Genomic DNA, 19,479 nt, shown 5'->3' with positions numbered 1-19,479 from the left:
GGCTTACTGGTGTGGATCACAAGTAGAGAAAGACACCTCCCTGCATCCTTCACTTATGTATCTATTTCTATGAGACCCCCCTCTTGTTGGCATCTCCCATAGACTAGCTTTAGCAGCACCCCATCTTACATGCTGGTTTTTTTGTAGCACATTCATAGATTCCAAGTCCAGAAGGATAAAAAGCTGTCCTGCCAGCAGAGTTCCCTGACCGGACGCATGCCAAAGGTTGCCGATCCCGGCTATAGAACTTCCCAAAATAGTTCCTTGAGTATATCATTTAGGAAAAAAAATCCAATCTTGTTTTCGTTATCAGGGATGGAGAATCCATCACAACTCTTGGCAAATTATTCCAATGGTTAATTGCCTTCACTGTCAAAAACTTACACTTTATTTTTTGTCTCAATTTATCTAGCTTCAATGTCCAGCCAAGAGATCATTTTATACCTTTCTGTGCTAGATTGAAGAGCCCATTATTAAATATTTATTCCCCATGTAGATACTTATCGACTGTAATCAAGTCAACCACTATCCTTTTTATTGAACTAAAGAGATTTTAGCATCTTGAGTCAATAACTATAAGGCATGTTTTCTAGTCCTTTAATCATTCTTGTGATTTTTCTCTGAACCCTCTCCAATTTGTCAACATTCTTATTAATTGTGGGCACCAGACTGGACACAGTATTCCAGCAGCTGTAGCACCAGTTCCAAATATAGAGTTAAATTAACTTCTCCTCTCACTCAAGATTTCCCTGTTTAAGCCTCCAAGTATCACATTAGCTCTTTTGGCCAGAGCATCACATTGGGAACTCATGTTAAGCAGACAACCCCTAAATCTATTTCATTCCCAGGATACAGTCCCAAATTATATAAATATGGCCTACATTCTTTGTTCTTAGGTGGTATAAATTTACATTTAGGCATAGTAAACTGGGTATAAGCAAACAATATGGATTTTATCAAGTGATCAAGATTTCTCTGAATCAGTGACCTGTCCTCTTTATTATTTATGACTCCCTCAATTTGTGTCATCTGCAAACTTTATCAGTGATGATTTTATGTTTTTCCAAGTCCTTAGTACATATTTTAAATAGCATAGGGCCAAGAACTAATCCCTACACAATGCATCGGAAATATTTTTTTCAATTATACCCCATGTAAAATTACAATTTGAGATCTATTAGCCAATTTTTAATAATTCATTTTTTTTAAATCAAATCATTGTGCAGTACCAGGTCAAATGCCTTACAGAAGTCAGAGTATATTACGTCAGCACAATTACCTTTATCTTCCAAACTTGTAATCTCATTTAAAAAAAAGAGATATTAGTTGACAGGATCTAGTTTCCATAAACCCCTTTGATTTATATTTATTATATTTGTGACTCTGGCAGACTAGGCGCCTGCTCATCCCAAGACCTGGGCCTCACTGAATATTGGAAAATGGATTGCTGGAAAACAGTGTGGTTTACCTGTGGGTTAGTATAGTTAAAATAGATATTAGTATAATAAGGATGGTTAGTGTTTAAACTTTTTGGAATGCTTGTAGGCTGCTGCGTGTATTAATCCTACTTTTACTATCTGTATCCCATGGTATAAAGTTATATAGAGTGTTTTCGCTGTAAGCCTCTAATTATGTAACTCACCAAAGAGGAAAAGCAGCATTAATTAATGCAAAGTGCTTGTTCTGCACACAAGATCGTCCACTGAAGGCAAATGAGGCATTGTGTAGCAACAAAGGACAGAGACTTTGTTGATTACATTTCCACTCCCTCCAGGAAGGGGAGAACTGTACATAAACTTATCCATCATCTTGGATTCTGGGGTGAAGTGGATGAAAGTCCCTGACCAGGAGAAACTGGGATCGTTGTGCTGTCTTGACTCAGAGATCCCCATATTGTTGGCATGGATGAACCCTAAAGTATATTAGAGCTGCTTATTACAGAGATGTCATTGGAGGAGGTTTTGAAACAAATTGACAAATTAAATAGTAATAAATCACCTGGACCAGATGGTATTCACCTAAGAGTTCTGAAGACAATCAAATGTGAAATTGCAGAACTACTAACTGTAGTTTATAACCTATCATTTAAAATCGGCTTCTGTACCAAAGGACTGGAGGATAGCTAATGTGATGCCAATTTTTTAAAAGGGCTCCAAACATGATCCTGGCAATTACAGGCCAGTAAACCTGACTTCAGTACCGGGCAAACTGGTTATATAGCAAGCAGCTGTCAACCAAGATACATACATTTGCAATAACTGCCAAAGATCATGCAAATCTTGGACTGGCCTATTCAGTCACATGAGACATTGTAAACCATCTATATCATAGGCTGTAATTTCCACCATCTCTTGCAGATGAAAGGATGCCAACATAGATTAAAACCATAGTAAGGAACAGAATTGTCAGACACATAGATGAACATAATTCATTGGGGAAGAGTCAACATGGTTTTTGTAAAAGGAAAACATGCTTCATGGATCTACTAGAATACTTTGAAGGGGTCACAAGCAGGTGGACAAGGGGGATCCAGTTGATATAGTGTACTTATATTTTCAGAAAGTCTTTGACATGGTATCTCACCAAAGGCTTTTATGCAAAGTAAGCTGTCATGGGATAAGAGAGAAGGTCCTCATGGATTGGTAACTGGTGAAAAGCTAGGAAACAAAAGGTAGGAATAAATGGTCAGTTTTCAGAATGGACAGAGGTAAATAGTGGTGTCCCCAGGAGTCTATACTGGGACCAGTCCTATTCAACATATTCATAAATTATCTGGAAAAAAGGGGTAGCAAAATTTGGAGATACTATTAAAGATAGTAAAGTCCCAAGCAAACTGTGAAGAACTATAAAAGGATCTTGATTTAGTTGGGTATTGGTCCTGATTTGAGTATGGGGTTGGACTAAATGACCTCCTGAGGTCCCTTCCAACCCTGATATTCTGTGATTCTATCTCAGAAAATGGGTGTCTGGGCAACAAAATGGCAGATGAAATTTAGTGTTGATAAATGCAAACTAATGCACATTGGAAAACAATACCAATTTTAACATGGTTTAGACATAAAATGATGGGGTCTAAATTAGCTGTTACCATGCAAGAAAGAGGTCTTGGAGTTATTGTGGATAGTTCTCTGAAAAACATCCCCTCAATATGCAGCAGCAGTCAAAAAAGCGAACAAAATGTTGGGAATCTTGAAGGAAGGGATAGATAAATCCATATATCTATAATATGGATTTATCTATCCCTTCCTTCAAGATTCTATATGAGAGAGAGAGAGAGAGAGAGAGAGAGAGAGAGAGAGAGAGAGAGAGAGAGAGAGAGAGAATCGATCCCTGGTACGCACACATATTGAATACTGTTTGCAGATGTAGTCGCCCCACCCCAAAAACAATATATTGGAATTGAAAACGGTTCAGAAAAGGGCAACAAAAATGATTAGGGGTATGGAATGGTTTCTGTCTGAGGAGAGATTAGTAAAATGGGACTTTTCAGCTTGGAAACAAGATGACTAAGAGTGGGTATGATCATAGAATATCAGGGTTGGAAGGGACCTCAGGAGGTCATCTAGTCCAACCCCCTGCTCAAAGCAGGACCAACTAAATCATCCCAGCCAGGGCTTTGTCAAGCCTGACCTTAAAAACTTCTAAGGAAGGAGATTCCACCACCTCCCTAGGTAATGCATTCCAGTGTTTCACAACGCTCCTAGCAAAAAAGTTTTTCCTAATATCCAACCTAAACCTTCCACACTGCAACCTGAGACCATTATTCCTAGTTCTGTCATCTGCTACCACTGAGAACAGTCTAGATCCAACCTCTTTGGAACCCCCTTTCAGGTAGTTGAAAGCAGCTATCAAATCCCCCCTCATTCTTCTCTTCTGCAGACTAAACAATCCCCGTTCTCTCAGCCTCTCCTCATAAGTCATGTGTTCCAGTCCAGTCTTATTGTCAGAGACAGAGGCAAAATAGATGCTAATGATCACAACAACTTTATTTACAAAAAAGAATGTAGAAGGTCTCCAGCCCAGCACCACCTAGTGACTAACCATTATAATGTAGTTTAATCTTTTCATCACACTTATGGTTGGTGCGAGACACTCAGATACTACGTTGATGCACTTTGTATAAGAACATAGACAGGTAGTCAAGACAATAATGTAAATGTGAATTTCTCTAGTACTGAATCTTCAGAACACAATAAATATGTTTTCCCCATAATTAAATGTGGGCATTTTTTTGCCCTGAGGTTAAGATTTTCAATAGTGCCTGAGAGAATTAAGCATCCCTCACCCCACTAAATTTTAGTATGCATTGGGTACATAATTCATGTCAGTTCTTTAGATGTTCCCAGCCTTAATGTCCAAACTTTCATAGTGACTGAGTTTCAAAGGGTTAACTGAAATACACTTGGATTAAAGACGTACAAATATACACATGCCTATATCTTTGTAAATTCATATTATCTAATTCAATGAAAAATTTTAAATGTTGCCAAGTGCTTTTTGCAGACATATGCTGCAATATGTTTGTACCTATCGAACACCATCTCCCGCCTAAGCTTAAATGCAAATTCATTTTACTTTTAATTCATAAAGAAAATGCAGAATGGAAGTGACGCATGTACCATAATTTGGCTGAGCTTTCGGCACGTGTAGAGGTTATGCATAAAATATATTTTTGATTGAAAATGACTGTTCACTTGTTCCCATGTGTGGTATATAACCATTAGTAACAAATAAATGTATGCCAGACCCTTACGCTCATGGGTGCGGGGGAAAAGGGAGTAACCTAGAAAGCTGGAGGAAAAAGACATTCTTTTACTAACACAGTATGAAGATTGTATTATTTTACTCCCAATTTTATAACCAATAATTGGTTTACACAAAACAGAAATCTATGGGGGAACTCTAATGAGGTGTGAGTAAATTCATAAAATGCAACAGGATGCTATTATTACATTTTCCCCTTTAGGAGCTGATGATGTACTGAGTACATCCATTGAAGAGGCACTTGTCTGACCCTTCAGACATCAGCTCAACAGCAAGCTTTTTGGAAGACTGAGGAGAGAAATAATGGAAACAATTTCAGAAGGCAGGGGAAACGGGTTTGTGTTTGGCAAGAGAATTAACTAATGTTATGATGAGGGATTAGTGATTGTTCTGTTTTACCACCATCCACTCCTACCTGCGAGTCCCTCCCCCCGGCCCCAAACCATATAGGGCTGTATCCTGCAATGTGCGTAGGACTCAGGCAGTGATCCAGCAAAGCACTCAGTTACATAGTTAACTTTAATAAGGTGAGTAGTCCTTCTGAAATCACATGTATTAGTGCTTTTCTGGCTTGCGTGCAGTGGGTGAAAGTATGGTCCTACTGACGAACCCCCATTGACTGCAGTGGGACCAGGATTCCACCCTGAGTGCTCAGTATAAGCCACGTATGTATGACAGTAATTGTTTTATCCCTTAGTCTAAGAAGGGGAAAGAAGCAGTGAGGAGGAGACATGATGTATTGTTCTCCTCCAGGTCTACAGCAGGGCACTTAAAAGGCCCCAGAGGCATCTAGAACAGGGGGGTGGTAGCTACTGGACATGCTAGGTAGCTGTGTAGAGGGTTTGCATTAAGGGCACAGATCCTACCAGGCTTCATACATCCACTATGTGAGAGCTGATTCAATGGGAACTCTGGGGAAAAGTTATAAATAGGGATAATTGGAGGTTTCCCTGTGGACTCAGTTGCCGAACAATACAGGACAAAGATGTATCTGCTGTTAGAGCTGCATTCCAGAGCCTGTGTTGCTAAAGTTGGAGAACTCCTTTACTAAGGTATACTTCCTAAGTTTCAGTGGAAGGTGTCTATACAGCAGTTAAACATCCGTGGCTGACCTGGGTCAGCTGACTTGAGCTTGCTGTGGGGTGGGTCCCAGAGCCTGGGCTCTAGTGTGAGCCTGAATGTCTATACTAAAAACAACGAGGAGTCCTTGTGCCACTTTAGAAACTGACAAATTTATTTGGGCATAAGCTTTCGTGGGCTAAAACCCACTTCATCAGAGTGGAGTGGAGCATACAATAGGGAGGTATAAATACACAGCATATGAAAAGATGGGAGTTACCTTACCAAGTGGGGGTCAGTGCTAAAGAGCCAATTCAATTAAGTTGCAAGTGGGCTATTGTCAACTGTTGACAAGAAGGAATGGAAATCACTGCAATTTTACAGCCCTACAGGCTGAGTCAGCTGACACATGCCAACCACAGGTGTTTAATTGATGAATATACATACCCTTACAGAACAGCAACAAAATGAGGACAACTGTGGGTGGGTAGGACGGACACCAGTGGAGTTACCACATCATGGCTGTTTAAGAAAAGTTGTTGTGGTTTTTTGTTTTTTTTTTTTTACAAGTGTTCCAAATGCTGATTCCAGATATTAAATGTTATTCTTTAAGAAATGGCATAGGACTCTGTTGTAAGTTTAACTCTTTGAAATAGTGGATATAGTGTATTTAGATTTTCAGAAAGCCTTTGACAAGGTCCCTCACTGAAGGCTCTTAAGCAAAATAAGCAGTCATGGGATAAGAGGGAAGGTTCTCATGGATTGGTAACTGGTTAAAAGATAGGAAACTAAGGATAGGAATAAATGGCTAGTTTTCAGAATGGAGAGAGTTAAATAGTGGTGTCCCTCAAATCTATACTGGGCCCAGTCCTATTTAACATAGTCATAAACAATCTGGAAAAAGGGGTAAACAGTGAGGTGGCAAAATTTGCAGGTAGTACAAAATTACTCAAGATAGTTAAGTCCCAGGCAGGCTGCGAAGAGCTACAAAAAGGATCTCACAAAACTGAGACTGGGCAACAAAATGGCAGATGAAATTTAATGTTGATAAATGCAAAGTAATGCACATTGGAAAACAATGCCAACTATACATATACATTGATCAGGTCTAAATTAGCTGTTACCACTCAAGAAAGATCTTGGAGTCATTGTGGATAGTTCTCTGAAATCATCCACTCAATGTGCAGTAGCAGTCAAAAAAGTGACCAGAATGTTGGGAATCATCAAGAAAGGGATAGATAAGACAGAAAATATCATATTGCCTTTATATAAATCCATGGTACGCCCACACCTTGAATACTGCATGCAGATGTGGTCGCCCCATCTCAAAAGAAAAAAAGATATATTGGAATTTGAAAAGGTTCAGAAAAGGGCAACAAAAATTAGGAGTATAGAACTGCTTCCGTATGAGCAGAGATTAATAAAACTGGGACTTTTCAGCTTGGAAAAGAGGCGACTAAAGGGGGGGGATATGATAGAGATCTATAAAATCATGAGTGGTATAGAGAAAGTAAATAAGGAAGTGTTATTTACTCCTTCTCATAATACAAGAAAAAGGGTCCACCAAATGAAATAGGTAGCAGGTTTAAAACAAACAAAGTATTTTTTCAGAGGGTGTCGTGAAGGCCAATACTGTAACAGGGTTCAAAAGGGAGCTAGATAGATTCATGGAAGATAGCCATTGATGGACCTATTAGCCAGGATGGACAGGATGCTTTCCAGAGCCTGTTTGCTAGAAGCTGGGATTGGGTGACAGGGCATGGATCACTTGATGATAACCTGTCTGTTCATTCCCTTTGAGGCACCTGCCATTGGCCACTGTCAGAGGACAGGATATTGGGCTTGATAGACCTTTGGTCTGACCCAGTTCTTATGAAATATTTATATATTTTATTTTATTTAAAATCCTACAATGACTGAGCTCTGGCTTCTGCCTCAATAATGAAGTAGGGCAAGTAAGCTGCATCAGAAAAAAAAATTGTTCTAATAATGTTAGCTCAACACCCCTTTGACTCAGAGGCCCAGCTATAATGTGCTACTATGTCAGCAACTCTTGTCAGGCCTGACATTCTCATTACCTCGTACCACTAGTGTCAACACTGCCTCTTCCTGGTTACATTCAGCAGAGCCTCACAGGATCAAACACATATTATGCTGTATTACAATGGTAATTTCTATTTGCAGTGGGATGTGCATACTTTTTCTCCTGTTACTGTCTCCACAGGCTGACGCCTCACAGTTTTGCTTTGAAACTGGAATTCAGATATATCCATCATATCAAAGTGATACATTACTACAACTGCTCATTTCACATGATTTTGTTGCAAATCTATAAACTGGCCCAGGTTCACCCCAAAGTCACATGAAATATTTTTGAACCTTAACAAATCTTTCAGTGAATTTGATCAAAGCTTCAGGCTTGTACAAATGCTTGAACCCAGGCAAACTTAATGTGGTTTGGGGCTTTGTGGTGGATATTCTGAACAGCCCTATTTATAATGCCAATGACATTTCACATGGTGTAACATAATAGCACTGAGTCGGGTTCAAGTGAAAGAAAGAACAAATAGAACCAGACCTTCAAGGTAAGGATCAACCTTAAATTAATTCAGAGAAAGCTGAAGGAATGCTATCTTGCAAAATCAGGCAAATATTCTGCACCTAAATAGAATTATTTTTCTCACTATTTTTCCTTATGGTTAGCAAGGGGGTTGGACTAGATGACCTCCTGAGGTCCCTCCCAACCCTGATATTCTATGATTCAATCACTTGTCACTAGCATACTTACATATTTTAAATTTGTGGAACCTTTGAAAAACCAGTAAAGAATCATTTGTGCATACTACGTATATAAACTAGTATGAATTAGAAAAGCAATGAATGTATATGTTTAAGAGACAGAATGTGCCAATTGATTGGTTGTAGGATTGTTATGGGTCCTATATGCTATTCAAAGACTTTCCCACCTAATATAACTTAAATATTTATGGGTTCATTCTTTCTTCCTAAGTGGCCTTTTGTTCTGAATAATTATTTAGTTTCTGGTTTGAATGGGAATTATCTGAAGTGAAAGGGCAATGGGAAATGTAGCATCCCAAAACATAGTTACAGAAAACTTGGGTTTAAATCCTGGTTTAGATGAAGTAGCCAGAATCCTACTGGCCAATTTTCCACATCATAAAACAACCAGATAGCATAGTACAACTACAGACATTACTTATAGACCCAGGACAGTATTCGCAAGGATTAGTGAGGGGCTTTTATACGACTTGATCCAGCTATTGTTGAAGCCAAAGTAAAAATTCCAATGGCCACTGGATTGGGTCCAGACTAGGGTGATGAGTGCCATAGAAATGCCTATAATTAAATAAGGTGTATTGCAGGTCAGGACTGAAGTGCTGTAACTGGCAGTACTATTAGTCCTTAACATTTATAAGCATTAATTTCATATTAATGTAAAATCAAACCTTTACAAATTATTGATGCCCAGATGTGGAGGGAGACTGCAGAAGGTGAAATGGAGGGTATGGCTTGGAACAATGGAGCTAAAAGTTAGAGAAACCTTTGCCTGGGATTTTTCACGGTTCCCCATGACATATCCATAGTTGTCTTTGAATATATATCAGGGCATAGAGAGCCAAATTCAACTGGAGTGTAAACACCAGATCTGTATTTGGCTTGTTTATAACATCCTGAATTGCTTTGTGGGAAACTCCTAGGTTCATATATAGCCCTGCATTTTTTTTTCTTCTGACCTTTCTTCAGTTGCTTTTTCACCCTTTGACTTTTAGGCCACAGTAACTTAAATCAATGTATAAAGTCTGTCAGTTACCAATAATTTTATTAGTGTTAAATTAGTTATTGATATTGTAATTGTAAGATACCATATATGATAGAAAAATAGATTTCTAGTCTTTGAATATGGCTACTACCCCATCAGCATAATCTCTTCATGTGTCAGATATTAATGAATGCATCTGAAAAACCTGAGGTAGTAGATTATCCCCATTTTACAAATGGAAACTAGATGTACGGAGATTAAGGCTCTTGCCCAAAGTCACACAGTGGGTTTTTGGCAGAGTTGGGGATTAGTTCTCCTGAGTCTGAGTCTTGTGCCTTAACCATAATGCTATTCTTCCTCTCTTTAGTTAATTCTTGAGAGTATTTCGATATCATTGTGTTCAAAAGTTAAATACAATACAACTTTAAATAATGAAGAAATAATGGAACAAACTGACTAGATTACTGTTAGATAAAACAAAACCAAAGAAAGACATGGAACAATGTGGCCATGTGCCACATAGTGAGATCAAATCGACACCATAACCACACTAAACTCCATGATGCACTGGAGTATTTGAACCCTTCAGAGTTTATCTTCTGCCTTTCACCTGGGCAGCAGAATCAATGCAGTTCTGCTGTATTTGGGATGTTTCATAGAAGCACAGTTGTGGTCATACATAAAGTTTTTCATTCTGTGAGAGGAAGTTGTAGAACATTTATTTAATCTATCCAGGCAATTGCCTCAAGAGTCAAGACCTCTGCTTTAATTCTGTATTGATTCCTTGATAGAGCCTCAAGGCATTGCAGCTTTAGACATGATGCTGGAAAAGCAGCCTTGATGCTTGAAGCTATCCCCTGCATAAATATGTCAAATTATTTGCCTATTTGAATGCTGAAGTAAGTGGTGTTGCTCCAGTGTAACTGAGAGTATGTCTACAGATCAAATGGCAGCAAGTTTCCAAGCCCAGGTCAAAAGAGTCAGGCTTGTGGGACTTGCACTATGGTGCTAAAAGTACATTGCAGCTTGGGCTGGAGCTCGGGATCTGAAGCAGAAAGAGGGGGGTGGGCTTCAGCCTCTGAGACACAATGTCTACACTGCTATTTTTAGTTCCATAGTGTGAGCCCTGCAAGCCTGACTCCTTCAACCTGGGCTCTGAGACTCACTGCTCTGGGCTGTGTTGACATATAATGTGGGAATGGAACTTGACCTAATAAATCAATTTAGAAAAAAAAAATCTATTGTAAATGATTATTCAGTTAAGAACCCAAGAAAAGCCACTTGAATTGCAACTTCAGTTTAAAAATTTGAAACATGAGACAGAGGTTGAACTAAAATCCCCCAGAAGTGTGGAGATCTTTTAATTAACCTTAACTATTTTAAGTGGAAATGTAGTTATGGGAACCGTTATTTTCCATTTATCTTCCAAAAGACAGCAACCATCGCTGCTTCTACTATGTTCATATTGCTTTATCATTGTCCTATGATATGCTACATATTTTTCCCAGACATGAAGAGCTCTGTGCGACTCAAAAGCTTGTCTCTCACTGACAGAAGTTGGTCCAATAAAAGATATTACCTCACCCACCTTGTCTGTCAGGCACTATCTAGACATTTGAGAGAAACACTGGTTTCCAAATATGAAATGCCATATGAGTAGTTTTCTTACATTACTATCCAGTGATTTTTTTTCTCCTTGCAAAATGAACATTTTTTGCATTGTGGAGGATATAAATTGCCAATCACAAGCAAAACTGCATTCTGGCTTGAAAGAATATGGTTGCAGTATGTATATACTTTGAACTACAAAACAGCTATAGTCTGCAAAAGCAAGTTGTCAGCTCAGAGGAATCTGAAGGAAAGGGAGGTTTGGAGAGCCTTTACAGTTTTTAATGGAATGCCTAAATGAAACGATAATGCTGGAGGCTGAGCATTTCTTTTTATTTTACTCTGCATCATGTTCATTTTCTTTGTTAATGTGATATCTGACTTCTGACCACAGCATTGTAGACTAAATTTGGCAAGATATGAAGCACTGTTAGTAACAGCTTCTTGCTCCCTGAAGCACCCAATGCTTGCAATGAGCTCTAGCGAAAAAAGCAGACTTCAACAAACAGAACAGTTAAGAAAAGGTACCAGGGGAAGAAAAATCTAAGAGATAAAGGATTGCAGGAGATCTAGCAGTTTTTTCAAAAAGACAATATTAAAGACACAGCTGCAAGCTATCCCAGTGCAAACAAAGGTTAGGCAGAACAGTAAGAGGCCAATATGTTTCCCTCTGCTGATATATTTAATGCCTGTTTTACTTATACCTAACACAATTAACTACAACAAGGGGAAGGAACACAAGCCAAAATAGGGAAAGACCAGGTTAAAGAATAGTCGGCAGGGTCTGATCAAATTCATCCTAGGGCACTTAAAGAATGAGCTGAAGCAATCACGGAGCCATTAGAAATTATCTTTGAGAACTCATGGAAAACTGGTGAGGTCCCAGATGACTGGAGAAGGCTAATATAGTCCCTGTCTTTAAACAGGGAAACAAAGAGGACCCAGGGACTAGACCAGTTAGACTAACTTTGATTCCTGAAAAGGTACTGAAACAAATTGTAAAACAGTCAAACTGTAAGCAACTAGAGGATAATAGAGTTACAAGAAATAGCCAGCATGGATTTGTCAACAAATCATGCCAAACCAACCTAAATTCCCTGATTTGGTAGGGTTACCGGTGTACCCCCACCATGGAGCTTACCTTGATTCCTGGGTGTCCGTGTGCTAGTGACTCAGAGGCACTGTCCTGGGAGGAAGGGCAGACTTAGAATATGCTAGACAACCAAGAGGGAGAGGGGAAAAATACTATTTCAAGTAGTAGGGACTCTTGTCAGTTGGGGGAGGATAGAAGGTGTGCCTGAATGGCCAGCAACACACCTCCTCAGCGGAGAATCAGTGTCTGAGAAAGGAGGGGGCAGAGTCAAATTATAGACAAGCCAAAAGCCCAAGAAAAAGAGTCAGCCTGAGATGCCCACCTCTGGGAGCACTGAGAGAGGGGAGAAGCCATTTTGGAGGAGTCTGGAACCAGCCCCTGAAAGGGAAGTGCTTGTTGTGAAGTGAGCTCCTGAGTCTCAGGTCTGCATATAGGGTTCCCTGTGAGAATTAGCTTCTGGGTACATGGAAACAATATCCCTTGCCTTGGTCCTTTACCTGTTCAAGGTAATTCCTAGTGTGTAGAACTTTGCTGGGAAAACTCCCCACCCAGTCAGGCTGATACAAACTCAGTTACCTGTGGCAAGTACCGTGCTGGCTGCTAGTTCAGGGCTGCCTGCCTGCTGTGACAGTATCTGAGCACTAGGGTAGGAGATTAGAGTTAGGATATTGAGTAGTTATCATTTGCATCTTGAGCCCTGCATCCTTTTATAGAGAGTGGAAATCTTGGGAGGAGAAGCAGCCCGATTCCTGCATGACAAGGACACCTGTCAGAAGCAATTGTCAGCCCCTCTGCAACTGCTGAGGAGTCCAGATTCACCTCTGAACCCAAGGATCTGTCACGTGTACCATCTTTTAATTCCTTGGGGAAATCATTTGGGAGACCCCTACTCCCTGAACCAAGGCGTCAAGCCAGGGGGTAAGGGTTTGGGGATTTTATCACCTGCCGCCTATTAAATCTGTGGAGGGACTTACCATCTTATCTCCCGTGTGATTCTTTTCGTCTGTAGAGAACCAAATCAGCCAAGTTGCTAATTGGTGCACATAAGATATCGTCACAGGTCATCGAGGGCCCCTACAAAGTCTGAGTACCAAAGATTCTCTGAAATACCTGAATCTGTACGATATGCAGAAAGATGCAGGGGCACTCTTAACATTAAGCAGAAAAATTATATATTTAGTTGCTTCCTTTGTTTCTAAATATCTTTATAAGGCCAAGTCCTTGTGCTGGCAAAATGCCCACAGACTTCAAAAATATTCTTTCCCATGTACCTTCCTGGCTGCTTATGATATATTTCCTATTGACTATAATGGGCCTGAATAAGGCCTGAATAAGTTTGGCCTGAATAAGGGCTACAGGATTTGTCTCATTAGCTGGGATGTTGTGTTTGTTTTGTTATTTGCAAATGTTTGTTTTATTTATAAGTAGATACACGTGCCTTCATAATTAAATAAACAGGAATACACTTAAATATTGAGAACTGTTATAAAAGGATATATACACATTTTGATGTGTGCATGCAGCATTACTATTTGTGGTTTGGTACACCGGTAACTGATGTGGCATTGCTATAGCCAGGTAGGAAATTGGTCCCAGTTCTCTGTTCCACGCTTGCTGTTTTATGTGCTCTGTTGACCTGAAGCAGCTGGTCAGCTAGGAGAGCTAACTTCATCAGTATTCACTTTGTATAGGGAGAATTCCTAAGTGTCGGAGGTATTGATTAGGGACTCCCCACATCCTGACTCCTGTTTCAGAGGGTATGGCTATCAGAAAGATCATGTAGCCAGGGATCCCTACACCCAGGCTGCCAGAACAGTGTTTAATAGATATTAGTGGCTTGCTTTTTACTACACTGTGGACCTTACCCAGTCCCATGGAAATGCAAAGGTGGTGGAAAGCCACCATTGCTTTTCTTTTCTGGACCTGCACCACTTGCAGTTCACCTAGACTGGGCCAGTATGGTTTTGGTACAGCAACATTTTATTTTTTATTATTAATATTATTGAAGTAAACAAGAATGATAGAAAAAGGTGTTTATGTTGGAGGTAGGAGCATGGGTGATTGGTCCAGAATAATTTTTAGTCATCTCATCATAGTCTTACATATGAGAGTAATCAAGGGAGGTGTGGGAACAAAACAAATCCTAAACCCTGAAATGCTGTTTTTTTCTTTTAGAAACAGAGCTACGAAAGACTTTTCACCTTAAAATTCTTTCCTTAAAATATTCAGCAAGATTGCCTTAAGTTCAGGATAAGGCTCTGTGCTGAAATCATGTGGTTCCTTGCTTTTAGTTTTCTGCATGTACTTTTTTTGTATTTTCTTTCTGCTCCTCTGCAGAGTACAATCCTTTCTAAACAAGGGGAGTGAGAAAGCACATTTTGCACATCTGAAATATTAACTCTGCCACAGAGAACAAGAATGTATGGACTGAATCATAACAAAAAATGGGCAAAGGGGATTGTTAGGTGGACCTTTGTTTTCTGCAGATTTATTTTAGTTTTAACTAGAATCACAAATCAGGAAGAAAGGTATGTCCGACTTCAGTTCCTGGCTTTGCCACAGACTTCCTGTGTCGCCAGGGAACTTACTCTTGTTCCTCATTTCTCTGTCTGTAAAGTGGGAATCATATTTCCTTTATGTCATCTAGTTTCCATTTTGTCTGATAGGACTGTATAAGCTTTGGGGCTTCAATTTGTGTTCAATGCTTTGGTAACAAATAATAAAGTAAATAAATGACTTTGAAATGCCATCAAATTTAGAGCAATTTAGCTTATTTTGCAGAGTAAATGACATCCAATGGACTATATTTGTTACCCAGTTTCAAAATTTGTTAAATAAAAAAAGTTGCTGAGGCTCTAATCTTGCAACAAAATCCACACCAAGAGACCCCTATGCCCATGTGGAATCCCATTGATTTTACTCACTTAAGATTCCATATCTAAAGCACAGATGCAAATGTCAAACCAGTTCAGCCATAGGTTGACTGAAACTCAATAAGAGCAAACATACTATAAATACAGCTTTATAAGTTTGATTTTGTTTGCAGCAGATATTACACTAATCTTCTTGGCTCACATATTTTATAATTTTTTTATATATAAAATATGTGAGTCAAGAAGATTAGTGTAATATCTGCTTCAAACAAAATCAAACTTATAAAGCTGTATTTATAGTATGTTAGATAGATATATGAAACTCAATAAGAGCAATCTCCTGGATAGATTAACTGAAGTAAATCCACTTGAAATAATTACCTTTATGAATATGAACTAGGATATGTGCATGATGTTTGACTTCTGGAGAATGGTGACAATTATCCAATAAAAGAAGTAAATGAAACAAATACTGACAGTCTCTTTTGGTAAACCTTGTAACCTTAAGCATGAATGCCAGTTGAATGGATATGCTCATAATCTCAAGCAGCACACCACAATAGTCCCTGGATCAGGAAAAACAATAAAGATGACTTTGAAAACAGTAAGATTCTCTCTATATACTTGTGAAGGGGTTGGGACTCACCACTGTGGCACCTCCCGCTGGTGACTCCAGGAATTAGCTCAGTCCATGTGAAGCACCCTTCGCTGGTGGTATCCCATCCGTCTCTCATCCTCTGGTGGTATCTGGACCCACGTTGCTCCCCACTCGGTGGCATCCTCTTTAGGACACTGCCCTCCCGCAGTGCCCCTTAGTCCATGCTCACCCCCTTCCAGGGGTGGGTGGGGTTAACAGCAGTCTTCTGGTTCACCCTTGTCACAGTGGCCAACCACACCCCAAAGTCTAACCCCTTCCCTTAGCGGTCTGGTTCAGTCTGTTATGTTCACTTCCCATGGTCAACTGCAAGATAAGAGAGAAGACCCAAGCCCACCCACTACTCTGGGTCACAACCTAGGAACCCTCTAGCAACAGCCTCCCTGCCATCCTTTTCTCCCCTTGTCTGTCCACTCTCCCTGGGTCACTTCCCCTCTGACTGCTTTGCACCCTCTAGGCCCTTCTGGTCAGGGCCTGCAGCCTGGCAGGTAACAGGCTGGAGCTCTGCTATGCTTCCCTAAGTCTGTCCAGCACTGCACTGTCTAGGTGCTGGTCTCCTTGGTCTGGAGACTGACCTTTCCTGCTGGAGGTCTGGGAGAGACTGAGTGCTCCTCTCATGGACAGCCTTTATCTAGGGCTGAGCCCGGCCCTGATTGGCCACCTCTTGCCCAACACTGATTGGCTCTCTAACAGGCTCTCCCTGATTGGCTGCTGCTTTGCACAGCCTCTCTGGCCTGTCTTTGCCCACTCTCATGGGAGGGGGCACTTGCCCCACCACAATACTGTTGTAGCCGTGTCAATCCCAGGCTATTAGAGGAAGAAGGCAGGTGCAGTAATATCTTTTACTGGACCAGCCTCTGTTGGTGAGAGAGACAAGCTTTCAGGCCACACAGAGCTCTTCTTCAGGTCTGGCAATGGTACTCCCGGGTGCTGCTTGTCCAGAATAATTTTTAGTTGTTGTTTATTCGATATGTGATGACCATGATGAGATGTCAATCAACAGAAGTTGGTCCAATAAAAGATATGAAATGAAGTAAATTGAAAGACTCTATAGATTTAACAGATCGTATTTTTTATTTGACACATACCTTGTTATATTGGTGATCTGCTCAATACATTAGATACTTTTTCTTGAAGAAAATTCTCTACAACTGTTTTGAAGTAAGTCCTCTTATTAGTTTCTATTCACACTTCCTTGTTTTTGTGTTAGTCTGTTCCCATGTGGTTCCGTATCATGACCTTCTTTATATACATCTTTTAACTGCTCGTTGTACTGTATATATTTCTTAGGGGGGATATTTCCCATTAAACTATTTAGCTTCTCCAATGCTACCAGTACAAATGGATTTGGGTGTCCTCAGTGGTGCACAAAGTATACTCCATTTTCTTCTCAGAAGAACTTCCATTTGCTCACATTGGTCATCAGATTCCCTAGGTTGTATAAAATTGTATAAACCAGCTTTTGGCTTCACTTTTTATGTTGAACATAGACAATGCTTCAAATATTTCATTCACACTTATACAATTCAGGTGCTTCTAACAGTAGGTGGACCTAGTTAATTAATTTCCCTTTTCCTGTTTAGCTAGAGTCTTGAAATTCTGTACATTCATTCATCACAGAATGCTGAGTACTGAGAAAAATAAAAAATGTATATTCTGACTGTGATGTTGCACTCTATATGATTTTAAGAAAATATGCTAATGAGTATGAATATAATGTAACTGGAATATGCTTCATGCAAAAGGTCTCTTGTAAGGTATCATTACAAAGCTTATAATCTACTGAGTGTGGTCATCCTATTTCTATAAATGTATCACTTGTATCTGAAACTAGAAATATGAAATATAACTCTGAGGGCCTATTGTAATTATGCAAAGTGTGGGCCAGTAATGGTGGTTTGGAATTTTGATGGCTCCCATCAACCAGGGCAATTGACTGTGGCTGGCTCTGTTTGCAGGCAGGCCTTCCTGTGCGTCTGCCTGGGAGTAATGAAGGCTTTGAGTCTCACAGGAAATGTGACCATGCCTCTTGGTACTGAAATCCATCTTAAACCTGGTGCTTTTCCATTTAGAAGGGGGAGTGGGGACCCAGAGAGACAAAAGATTCCCACCTTGTGGCAAAGCCATATAAAGGGGTGGAACAGAACCAAGGGGGCTGCTATCATGAGAAATCCCCTAGCTACCACCTGAGCTGGAACAAGGGCTGTACCAGGGGAAAGGATTGTGTACAGACTAGGAAGGCGCCCAGTCTGTGATAGAAGTTTATTGAAACATCTGAGATGAGGTTTTATCTCTACTCAGTTTTCTTACTGTATTAGGCATAGACTTGTGTGCTTTATTTTATTTTGCTTGGTAATTCACTTTGTTCTGACTGCTACTACTTGGAACCACTTAAATCCTACTTTCTGTATTTAATAAAATCACTTTTTTCATATTAATTAATCCGAAGTATAAGCTGTATGCAGAGTAAAACAGATTTATTTGGAGTTTGGACCCCATTGGGAGTTGGGCATCCGAGTGTTAAAGACAGGAACACTTCTTAAGCTGCTTTCAGTTAAACCTACAGCTGTTAGGAGACGTGGTTCTGGGTTTGCAGCAGGCTAGCGGGTCTGGCTCAAACCAGGCAGGGCACTGAAGTCCGAAGCTGCCAGGGCAAGAAAGCAGGGGCAGAAGTAGTCTTGGCACATTAGTTGGCAGCCCCAAGAAGGTTTCTGTGATCCAACCCATCAAACTGACCTTTCCACTGGATGTCACCTAACAATCACCAAATATTTTCAGATTTAATCAGGTCATGTGTCCGGATAAGCGGTGTCTGAGACCTCTGATTTTGAGAAATGAACATCATCTCAGTTCCACCAGTTTCTCTTTTTGGTTTCTTAGGTAAGAAAATTGCAGAAAGAAAGTGTTTCTGCCTTAAGCACAGACCCTAATAACCATGTCTCCCCAATGGCCAGACTGATATCAACTAGAACAGAGTACTAGAGCTGAGTGAATACCTTTCCACAAGTGACTTTTCAACAATAATATTGGTAGTATGTATTGTAAAAGTAGGTAGGTTAAGAGTATAGCTGGAAGTGGATGAGGTTACATGACAAAGTGAATGCTGCTGTTGCAAGTAACCCTGTGAGTTTTGCTTCCAACAGATATATTCATTTTGCCATATAACCCCAGAACTGTATATATTCTGACTTTCTACTGTTCAGGATGCTTTAAAACTGCTTTTTAAAAAAATATACTGTCACTATATTGTCAATGCTAACTCTGTAAACGATAAGATATAATGATAATCAGTAATGTGGCTAAGTACCTGTTATAAACTCATGCTGCTGAGTTCATGGTATACTTTCCAGTGTATTGACAGTGCTGCTACTTGGACGCTAATAGCTGGTAATTCTTCCAAGTAGGTTGGAAGAAGAGCATTTCCTACTTTTTATGACATACGATTTGCCTTGCATCTAAATAAAAAATAATGCTATTCTTAGATGAAGCAGTAATTCATTCCTGAAAACAACAGGAATTTTTTTTCTGCTACCCAGTGACAATAAAATTATTTAATCCCTGTTATGTCACAGGAACACAAAGTGATAAACCACTATACTGCTTGGAAATTTTGTAAATGAAAAACAAAACTGAGGTCCAAATTCTT

The sequence above is a fragment of the Dermochelys coriacea genome, chromosome 1, assembly GCF_009764565.3.
Source record: "Dermochelys coriacea isolate rDerCor1 chromosome 1, rDerCor1.pri.v4, whole genome shotgun sequence".
Taxonomy (NCBI): Eukaryota; Metazoa; Chordata; order Testudines; family Dermochelyidae; genus Dermochelys; species Dermochelys coriacea.
Note: the sequence above shows the minus strand (reverse complement) of the source record.